This window comes from Oryx dammah, unplaced genomic scaffold (assembly GCF_014754425.2).
Source record: "Oryx dammah isolate SB20612 unplaced genomic scaffold, SCBI_Odam_1.1 HiC_scaffold_8, whole genome shotgun sequence".
Classification (NCBI taxonomy): domain Eukaryota; kingdom Metazoa; phylum Chordata; class Mammalia; order Artiodactyla; family Bovidae; genus Oryx; species Oryx dammah.
Window position 1 is genome coordinate 32,844,161 of NW_024070192.1, and position 12,096 is coordinate 32,856,256.

Sequence of the window (12,096 nt, forward strand, 5' to 3'; positions counted from 1 at the left end):
TCCTGGAATGTGAAGTCAAGTGGGCCTTAGGAAGCATCACTACGAAGAAAGCTAGTGGAGGTGATAGAATTCCAGTTGAGCTGTTTCAAATCCTGAACAATGATGCTGTGAAAGTGCTGCACTCAATATGCCAGCAAATTTGAAAAACACATCAGTGGCCACAGGACTGGGAAAGGTCAGTTTTCATTCCAATCCCAAAGAAAGGCAATGCCAAAGAATGCTCAAACTACCTCACAGTTGCACTCATCTCATCACATGCTAGCAAAGTAATGCTCAAAATTCTCCAAGCCAGACTTCAACAGTACGTGAACCATGACCTTCCAGATGTTCAAACTGATTTTAGAAAAGGCAGAGGAACCAGAGATCAAATTGCCAACATCCGCTGGATCATGGAAAAAGCAAGAGATTTCCAGAAAAACATCTACTTATGCTTTATTGACTATGCCAAAGCCTTTGACTGTGTGGATCACAAGAAACTGTGGAAAATTCTGAAAGAGATGGGAATACCAGACCACTTAACCTGCCTCTTGAGAAACCTATATGCAGGTCAGGAAGCAACAGTTAGAACTGGACATGGAACAACAGACTGATTCCAAATAGGGACAGGAGTATATCAAGGCTGTATGTTGTCACCCTGCTTATTTAACTTACATGCAGAGCACATCATGAGAAACGCTGGGCTGGATAAAGCACAAGATGGAATCAAAATTGTCCGGAGAAACATCAATAACCTCAGATGTGCAGATAAAGCACCCTTATGGCAGAAAGCAAAAAAGAACTAAAGAGCCTCTTGATGAAAGTGAAAGAGGAGAGTGAAAAAGTTGGCTTAAAACTCAACATTCAGAAAACTAAGATGATGGCATCTGGTTCCATCACTTCATAGAAAATAGACACAGCAACCCTGACAGACTATTTGGGGGGGCTCCAAAGTCACTGCAGATGGTGATTGCAGCCATGAAATTAAAAGATGCTTGCTTCTTGGAAGAAAAGTTATGACCAACCTAGACAGCTTATTAAAAAGCAGAAACATTACTTTGCCAGCAAAGGTCCATCTAGTCAAAGCTCTGATTTTTCCAGTAGTCATGTATGGATGTAGGTTGGACTATAAAGAAAGCGGAGTGCCGAAGAATTGATGCTTTTGAACTGTGGTGTTGGAGAAGACTCTTGAGAGTCCCTTGGACTGCAAGGAGATCCAACCACTCCATCCTAAAGGAAATCAGTCCTGAATGTTCACTGGAAGGACTGGTGCTGAAGCTGAAACTCCAATCCTTTGGCCACCTAATGCAAAGAACTGATTCATTGGAAAAGACCCTGATGCTGGGAAAGATTGAGGGGAGGAGAGGAACGGGACAACAGAGGATGAGATGGCCGGATGGCATCACCAACTCAATGGGCATGGGTTTGGGTGGACTCTGGGAGTTGGTTATGGACAGGGAGGCCTGGCGTGCTGCGATTCACAGGGTCACAAAGAGTCGGACACGACTGAGCGACTGAACTGAACTGAACCGAGAGGGCCAGCCCTCAACAGAGAATAAGGAAGAACGCGTGGGTGCATGCTTAATCACTCAGGGTGTGCCATTCTTGACCACTGCATGGACTGTGGCCCTCCATGCTCACTATCCATGGGATCTTCCAGGCAAGATCCCTGAGTGGGTTGCCATTTCCTTCTTCAGGAGATCTTCCTGACACGGGGATTGAATCCACATCTCCTGCATTGGCAGGTGGATTCTTTACCACTAAGGCACTTGGGAAGCCCTATAGGAAGAATAAAGCTAGCTTTATAGTAACAGCTGGCATGTAAAACCCTATACCCTTAGCTGCATTTGCAAGACTTAACTCTCTGGCCCGTGGCCACTTCTGCCACTTCATTCCTTACCACAGTATTTCTGGCTCCTTTCATTCCTTACCCACTGGCCTTTATTCTGTTCCTGTGCAGCCAAGCTCCCCTCCCAAAGAGCTTGCATTTGTTTCCTCTGCCTGAAATACTGTGCCTGGTTGATATTCTCCTGGCTTGCTCCTTCAATAAATGTCTGCTCAAATATCACATCTTCAGAGAAATCTTCCCTGATTGATCTATTTAGACACCACACAGCCACTGTTTCCTTATCCTAATTTTTCTTTCCTTCAGAGAACTTATCACTAATTGACACTTGATATCTGTTGTCCCCACATACACACACTAAAATAGAATTTCCAGGAAGGCAAACTTTGCCTGTTCTGTTCTCTAGCACTTAAAATCTTCTCAGCCTGTGGTAAGTCCTCAGTGATTGTTTGATGAATAAACAATTGAATGAGTGTGTTATAGTTTTATTTTTTAATATAAATTTATTTATTTTAATTGGAGGCTAATTACTTTACAATAATGTATTGGTTTTGCCATACATCAACATGAATCTGCCATGGGTATACATGTGTTCCTCATCCTGAACCCCTCTCCCACCTCCCTCCCCGTACCATCCCTCTGGGTCATCCCCGTGCACCAGCCCCAAGCTTCCTTTGTCATGCATTGAACCTGAACTGGCGATTCATTTCATATATGATATTATACATGTTTCAATGCCATTCTTCCAAATCATCCCACCCTCTCCCTCTCCCACAGAGTCCACAAGACTGTTCTATATATCTGTGTCTCTTTTGCTGTCTCGCATACAGGATTATCATTACCATCTTTCTAAATTCCATATATATGTGTTAGTATACTGTATTGGTGTTTTTCTTTCTGGCTTACTTCACTCTGTATAATAGGCTCCAGTTTCATCCACCTCATTAGAACTGATTCAAATGTATTCTTTTTAATGGCTGAGTAATACTCCATTGTGTATATATGCCACAGCTTTCTTATCCATTCATCTGCTGATGGACATCTAGGTTGCTTCCATGTCCTGGCTATTATGAACAGTGCTGTGGTGAACTTTGGGGTACACGTGTCTCTTTCAATTCTGGTTTCCTCAGTGTGTATGCCCAGCAGTGGGATTGCTGGGTCATAACGTAGTTCTAGTTCCAGTTTTTTAAGGAATCTCCTATAGTTTTAAAATTAGCAGTTCCACGTGTGATTTTTATCACTATCCTGGCTTGGTGACAGATCTCAGCTGGTTCCATTCAACCTCATCTTTACTATCATACCTTCAACAACCTTTTGGGTAGGGTGATAAATTTATCTGAATTTGCCAAGAACTGTCCTGATTTTAAAACTGAAAGTCTCAGGAATCTCTTCAAATCCAAGCAAATTAGGAAGAGGGTCACCCTGCTTGGAGGTATCCAGGCTTCATCTTCCTTCTTTTGATTTATTGTTGTGTGTGGTGTTGAGGGGCAAGGGGTAACTTACGAATGTTCTGAGGGGATTCCTTGGTGGTCCAGTGGCTAGGATTCTGCACTTCCACTGAAGGGGATGTGGGTTTGATCCTTGTTTGGGTAACTAAGATCCTGCATGCTGCACAGAAGAGCAAAAAAAAAAAAGAAAAAGATGTTTTGTGCCATATGAACAAGAAATTGGGTGGGATGGGAGGACTGGATGAATAACAGTCAGGCTGTGGTCAGCTGGTGAGCCTTACCAAACAACAACAAAAAAGACATGAAAAAACAACATAGAAGACATTGTCCCGACTTCCAGAGCCAACTGGTACTGGCAGTGGTTGGTACCTTCTCTAGAGAAAGCTCCTGGCTTCTGAGTCTCAAGCTTGCCTGTTGACATGGTCTCACCCACTCTGTGTCACTTTCAAAAACTAGCCTCTGATGTATTCATTAACTCAGTTGTCACAAGAAGCCCATGAGTTAGGTATTATTATTAGTCCCATTTTACAGATAAAGAAACTGAGGCCCAGAAAAGTAGAATAAGTTTTGCCTTATTGCCCAAATTCACATAGTTTAAAAGGTGAAGTCAGGATGTGAACCCCAGCATTCTGACTCTCAAAGTCCACTCTAAGTGATTAAATTATCATGCAGATTTTAACAATGTAAATATACATTGTGCCCAGCAAAGTTTTTGATCATGGTTTAGAAATATGTTTTTATTATAGAATAATATGGTATGAAATTTTAAGAAATAAGTTATTAATCATGAACAACAAGGTTCTACTGTATAGCACAGGGAACTATATTCAATCCTGTGATAAAAATAACAGAAAAGAACATGAAAAAGAATGTATGTATAACTGAATTATGTTGCTGTACAGCAGAAATTAACACACTGTAAATCAAGTATAATTTCGATCAAATAAAAACTTTAAAAAGTAATCAATCATGCTTTCCTTTGTTCTAATGAGGCTTTAAGCAACCAAAGTAATCAAAGCACAACATAAAAGGTCAAATGATGGAGACTTTAACTCTCACAGCCATCAGTCAAAATCATGAAGCCAGACTGAGGGAGGTCTTCAGTTTACTGAGCAGACTAATTGGTAGAATTTCTTCTCTGGACACAATGTTCCCAGGTCATGAACACATGCTCTCCAGGATGTTTTCGGAGAAGGATGCCTGGTTTGTGTGTAATTCTGAGAAGCGTGTATAATTCTAAGAATGTTAGTGCCTTACAGGATCTTGCAAAGCCAGAAGCAGCTGTCTTGTAGTGAAAACACAAACTGGACTTGTTCTAGTTCCCACTCTGCCACTTACTAGCTGTATGACTAGTCACTTAATCTTGCCAAGCCTCAGTTTTCCCACCTGTAGAACTGATAAATCTATGTCCTCATTGACTAAAGGGAAATCAATGTAAACACTTCTCTGGATAATCTTCTATCAACTTTTTGTTTTGCAAAATTGAAGTGCATGAATGCTAGCAGTGCAGAAGGTTATTTTTGCACTGGGCTTCCCAGGTGGCACTAGTGGTAAAGAATCTGCCTGCCAATGCAGCAGACTCGAGAGACGTGGGTTTGATCCCTGGGTCAGGAAGATCCCCTGGAGAAGGAAATGGCAACCTGCTATAGTATTCTTGCCTGGAAAATTCCATGGGCAGAGGAGCCTGGCGGGCTACAGTCCTTGGAGTCGCAAAGAGTTGGGCACAACTGAGCACACACACACACTGAATAATCTCCTATCAGCTTTTTTCTTTGCAAAATTGAAGTGCATAAATGCTAACAGTGCAGAAGATTATGTTGCACTTGAAAGTGTTCTGAACTAGCACTCTTGGATCTGAGAGTTAAATGGGAAAAGTTCTGTTTAATTAATTAAGATTAATTAGGTAATCTGTCCGGAACCTCGATTTCTGATTCTGTAATGTCAGGGTTCGATTAGGTAATAATATTCAAGGCAATATTCTAGTTCTGCAAGCTAATATTCTCACTCAGTGTTTTTAATTAGGTGATTAAATATAAATTTGTATCCTTCACAAATGTACCTGTCCTGTGACTTTTGCCCAGAAATTTCTGTTTCTGGCGGCAGGGGAACTTCTCACTGCTTTGTGAAATTTTATCTGTTACATAAGCTTTTAGATGGTTGTGAGGGGTGAGGGTGATCCTCCTATTAGGACAATTAATTGCCCTTTCTTCTCAAGTAGCCCTCCAAGCAACGACCTTGATTACACTTGCTTTCTGGGCCTCTCTAGTTGGCCCTGCTACCACTTTCTCCATCCAAATCATTTCCTCTGAATGCACCTCCTATAGTGATTGGTGGAGAGGTTTGCTCCCAGGGAAATCAGGAAAACTTTTTCCTCTTCCTTGACACCTGTCACTCCTTAATCCTCGCCTTCAGTGCTTCCACCCCCACCATCCTGCTGACATTCATGTCAGGATCACCTCTGTGACTGACCCAATGCCCTTTTCATGGTCCTCCTTTTCTCCATCTTGCCTGTAGAGCCTTTTATTATATCCTCTCTCTTGAAAACACCACTTCCCTTGAGTTATTTTGACACAAATAAAGTCCCCGTCACTTTAGAGTTGACAAAATGATTTTGTAACAAAACTGGAGAAAACCCTCATGGACAGAAGAGTCCTGAAGTTGGCAGAGATGGAACGATGCTGTGGGTGTGAGCTATGGACTACTACTCCAATTTAAAAAATAAATTCATATTTCCCCCTTTAGTATTGCTCCTGGGCTGGTGTCATGCCCCTAGATTTCTAGGCTGCTGTGAAGGCTGGATGAAAGGCCAGATTCTCTGATTCCATTTCCTTCCTCAAACCCAGTGTCATCAAAGTCCTGTTGGTCCTGCCTTCAGGGTATCCCTTGGGTTTTCTCTTTCCTTTTACATCTCATTTCTGTCCTGCTGAATCAAGGCCCTCTTTGTTTTCCACTATGATTATTTTTTTGTAGTCAGTGGAAATAGATATTGCTTGCTTGCTAAGCCACTTCAGTTGTGTTCAACTCTTTGCAACCCTATAGACTGTAGCCCCGCAGGCTCCTGTGTCCATGAGATTCTCCAGGCAAGAATACTGGAGTGGGTTGCCATTTCCTTCTCAAGGCAAATAGATATTACTTGTATGTTTAATATGGACTTCCCAGGTGGCACTAGTGATAAAAAAAAAAAAACCCACCTGCCAATGCAGGAGACATAAGGGACATGGGTTCAGTCCCTGGGTCGGGAAGATCCCCTAAAGAAGGAAATGGCAACCCACTCCAGTATTCTTGCCTGGAGAATCCCGTGGACAGAGGAACCTGGCAGGCTACAATCTATAGGATCACAAACAGTCAGACACATCTGAAATGACTTAACACACATGTATATTTAATAAATATATTGAGTGGATTTTAAGATATTAATATAATGTGGGGTAGGGCCTCAAAGAATAAGTCTTGAGCTCAGAGAGATCTTATATTGGCAAACATATTCCTTTCACCTCCTAGGGTTCTTTCTCTCTCTCTCTCTTTTTTTTTTTTTTTTTGCCAGGCCTAAGTGTGTGTATGTACATGTGTGCGTATGTATTTACATTTCTGCTTAAAAACCTTGAAACATTCTCCAATCATCTCAAAATAATGCCCTGATTCCTTCCAGGGGCATCAGGAGCCCATCAGAGACAAGCCCAGCCCACTTCTCTAGCCTCACCTCCGTGTTACCCCCAACCCTTCCCTCTAGGCTTGCCCAATCCACCTTCCTGAACACCTTCCTGAAATCTTGTTTCTAACCACAGTCCCTGCAATCCCCCACAGTCCCTAAGCCTGAAACCTCCTCCCTGTGCTCTCAAAATCTCCCTCCTTTGAGAGTAGAGGATAGAAGAAAAAATCAGGCTTTGGAACCAGACACCAGGGATGCCACTTCTGGCTCCATTGTGTACAAGCTGTGGGGCCTTTTGGTCAATCACTTAACCCCCTTAGGCCTCAGTTTTCCATGTGGACAATGGAAATAATAATGATTATTATTAGTACTTACTAATATAAGTAATATAACCCCCTAAGGCTTGCAGAGAAAAATAAACATAATAAAACATACAAAATTTGTGACCCCGTGGACTGTAGCCCACCAGGCTCCTCTGTCCATGGGATTCTCCAGGCAAGAATACTGGAGTGGGTAGCCATTCCCTTCTCCAGGAGATCTTCCTGACCCAAGGATTGAACCTGGGTCTCCAGCATTACAGGCAGATTCTTTACCATCTGAGTAACCAGGGAAGCCCCTGTAAATTGGAAAAAATTATAAAAAGCATTATTATCATCATCTCCAACAGTCACCAGCCCCTTCAGAGCTCTCCTCTCTTCCAAAGTGGTATCATATCATTAGTAAGAACTCTGATAATATTTTACATACACAGCACACCTTATGGGTTTCAAACACCTTGTCCAATCATCTGATCCACTGGGCATCCCACTCATCTTGGCACTAAAGTTTACCTTGGAAAAATAAATTGTGTTTTTTGTGTCTCTGTACTCTCTTCCCATGTCCATTACCAACCACCTCCTTTGAGGCAGAGTCCCTATTTCATGTCTCCATTCCTCAGTATGCCAGCACTCAAAAGTGCTGGGCTTGCAAAAGTGAAAGGTTATAGGCATTGGCTCTAAAGCCAGAGAGGATTTGAATCCCATTTCTGCCACTTGCTGGTTGCGTGGCCTCAGGCAGGTTACTGAAACTCTCAAAGGCCCAATTTCTTCAGCCATAAAATGGGGATGATGTTAGCACCTACCTCCCAAAACTATTACAAAGCGTTAAGTGAGCCAATATGGATAAAGCCTGGGTGCGTGGTGAGTTCTTAATAAATATAAACTCTTACTCTTAAGTGAGACTCAGTCTGATTCCATTCTTTTCCACTTTATTACTCCAACCCTCTTTCAACACAGATTCCCCATGAATTGTCTTGATTGGTTTATTCACAGGAACAACATTTACTGAGCATCTGCTGCATACAAAAGAGGCTGTCCCTTGAATTAAAGCAGCTGTGTGTTTGCCTGATCGCTCTCTGTTGCTTTCTTCTGGGCTAAATGTTGCTAAGAAACAGAGACAAGTCTATGGACTGCAGTCTTCAGCCTTCTGTTCTCGTTTTCTTGAGCAGAGAGTAAGATGGTATTCCAACAGCACGTCACTAGTTACAAGAAAGTTCTTCATGGTTCTTTACTGGCAGGCTTCTCAGATTCCTTACCATGCTAATATTTATGGTGAATTTCCAATAGCAGGGAATAGAGTTGGCCACATCTCCCAAACTCATTTAACCACAGAACCTTTTATTTCACAGTTTCTCTCAGAATCAATATTCTGTCAAATCTGCTTTACAAAATGCTATTGTGGAAGTTTTATTCCTATCTGCTGCTTCTTCTGCCTACAGTTTCATTTTCACTAATGCACGCTGTCATTTGGAAATGCCTTACTTACATGAGACTACCCACTGGAAAACTAGAGAATCTTTTCTGTTTTAATTTAAGGATAGTTGATTTGGGCTTCCCCAGTGGCTCAGGGGTAAAGAATCCACCTGCAATGCAGGAATCACAGGAGATGCAGGTTCGATCCCTGGGTTGGAGGAGGGCATGGCAACTCACTCCAATATTCTTGCCTGGAGAATCCCATGGACAGAGGAGACTGGCAGGCTACAGTTCACAGGGTTGCAGAGTCAGACACAACTGAAGTGACTTAGCACACAGGCACGCATAGTTAATTTACAATATTGTGTTAGTTTGGGCTATATGGCAAAGTGATTCAGTTATTTTTTTCAGATTACATTCCATTATAGGTTGTTACAAAATATTGAATATAATTCAGTACACATTGATCATATACAACATAAATAAGTCAGACTGTATTACTGTAAATGGCTCTAACTTCTAATATGTATGGTTATTCCTACATATGCAAGCATCACTTCTGTCTCAGCCAAAAAAAAAACCTATGCAAACAGAAGAGTTGTCACACAGACTATGTATTTTCATTAGAACTTCTAGAACTTTACGACTTTTTTTTTTTTAACTTAAGCCTGCTCTTAATTTTATAATGGGGCTTCCCAGATGGCTCAGTGGTAAAGAATCCGCCTGCCAATGCAGGAAACATGGGAGAGGCAGGTTCAATTCCTAGGTCGGGAAGATCCCCTTAAGAAGGAAATGGCAACTCACACCAGAGTGCTTGCCTGGGAAATACTATGGACAGAGGAGTCTGATGGGCTATCGTCCATGGGGTCACAAAGAGTTGGATGTGACTGAGAGATTAAGCGCAACACAGCAGAAACCATCATATTAAATTGAAGTAAGCCAGACAAATAGCATGTGATATGGCATATATGTAAAATCTTAAAAAAAAAATTGATGCATATGAACTTATATACAGAACAGAAATAGACCCACAGACATAGGAAACAAATTTATGGTTACCAAAGGGGGAAATGGAGGGAGAAAAGAATAAATTAGGAATTTGGGATTAACAGATCCACACTACTATATAGAAAATAGATAAACAACAAGGACCTAGTATATAGCACAAGGAACTATACTCAATATTTTGTAATATAAGGGAAACAAATCTGAAATATAAATACACATGTGTGTATATATATGTATATAATATATGTATATATATATAAAACTGAAACACTTTGTTATATACCTGAAACTAACACAATATTGTAAATCAACTATACCTCAAATTTTTTAATGTTAAAAAAAAGAATGGGTGTGTTAAATGGCCAATATTATGTTTTCCAGAAATTTCTGAGAAGAGGCACACACTATCTCATGTTTACAGTCCTTAGTAAAGGAGACGTAGTTAGTATCCATGCTATTGATCACCCATTGCTTGACAATTCATCCTGTGTCTCTGCCCTTCACTGACCTTCTTAACACACTCTGCCCCAGTTCCACTCAGTCCCTAGTACTCTCTAAGTCTCAAAGATCTGTGTCCAACGTCAAAATCCCTACGCAGCTGACTTGGCATTACACAGCCTCCGCTGGTCATTTATCCAAGTAACTTAACAAGAGTGAGAGATCAGTGCTACGGCGCATTTACATCTAACAAGTAAATGGTGATCCCCAAATATAGCCAAGCTAGAGCGCTGGGCTTGCAGATTTGGGGGTATAAAGGGAGCCCCGGGGGTCACGCTTCTGAAACCACTTTGACCGCAGCATCGTGAGGTAAGTGCTCACAAGTGCCCACTTTTTTGCTCCATGTCACTCTGGCTATACCTGATTAGGTTATGTGGAAAGAAGAGAAAGCAATACAGTAGCCTTTGCTGAGGTCCTAGTGCCAGGAACTGTGTTAAGGGCAGTACGAAGACAAGATGACAAATCCCTTCAAGAAGCTTCTACAAGGAGTAAAAAAACAAGAATATAAGCAATTATGAGACCAAAAAAATTACCTTGCAGGATATGAAGCTGAATACAATTCATACTTACCCCTCTAATTGTTTAGGTCAATATTATAACCTGCAGTCAGCAAATAAACCTGCTAATTTGTGATATCTCTTCTGCAATTGCCTTGAACTATTATTTGAAATTTTTGTGATCATTTAAACATTTTTCTTATGTCAGGATTTCTGGAAGATAATTGTGGGAAGAAATCCTCTCATGCATTTTATCCATCTCAGAACGCATCTTCAGTCTGTTTATGAATGACTGGTTTCCAGATTGCTCTTGCATGGTGTGCCCAATGGACTTTGGGCTGGGTCATGTCTGACCCTGCAGGAGCATCTCTCAGAAGAGACTTGTGAGGCTTTGACTTCTGGCCACCATCTTCACCAGAAAGCCTCCTGTCATACATTCACAGAGCTAAGAGGAATCTTGAGACTTTCTGGTCTGTCTCATTTGACGGAAGGGAACCAAAGCCCAAAGAAATTACAACAGCTACTTTACAGAACTGGCATTAGAAACCTAAGGTTCGGCCTCCAAGTCTGGTTTCTTTTGAACTGAGGGTTCAAAATAAAATACTTAATCATTTAATTGTTTCTGGAAAAATGTGGGAGAATTCTAGGCTATAGCTAGAAATCTTTTAAAGACTCATGAAAGGAGGCAACCAAAGTAGTAAAGCAAGTGTTGAAATGTCTTTTTCTACCTAAATGGTGTTTCATGACATGATTCCCTGATTCTATAGAAGTACTCTATGGTAAATGGGAAGTTGAAGTCAGATTTTATATGGAAAATTATTCAGACTCTTATGATACCTTGAGATCTTCATGCAGGTTATAAACTTGTAAACTGAGGTTAGTCCCAAATAAGTTATCAGCTGACGTACCTTCATCTTCTCCAATGGAATATAGGATATTTAAGAGAGTGCCCTTCCTAGACCTCTTAAAGAAGTCTTGCCTATAATTCACAACTTTTCTCCCATTGCCAAAGAACTCAACTAACTCATGTAAAGATTCAGGTAACAGTCTGGATGATTCTTCCTCTTCCTTTCTTCCCTGACCCCTCACAGCCCCCTACACTCAGCCAGAAGCATCATCTCTGTAAGTCCCCTAACATTTCATTTAGACTCTTACAGAATTTGCATTATTCTTCCTTAAGGATTTATTTGAGCACTTCTCTTACCCCTTCCTATATTTTGCATTCTTTTAGAGACGAGACTGTCTTTATCCTTTTTTATACCTGCTTAAGGCGCTAACTCCTGGAGAAGGAAAAGGCAACCTACTCCAGTATTCTTGCCTAGGAAATTCCATGGACAGAGGAGCCTGGGTGGGCTACAGTCCATGGACTTGCAAGAGTCAGACATGACTTAGCGACTAAACCACCAAGGAGCTAACATGGTACTTGGCACACACAGAAGATACT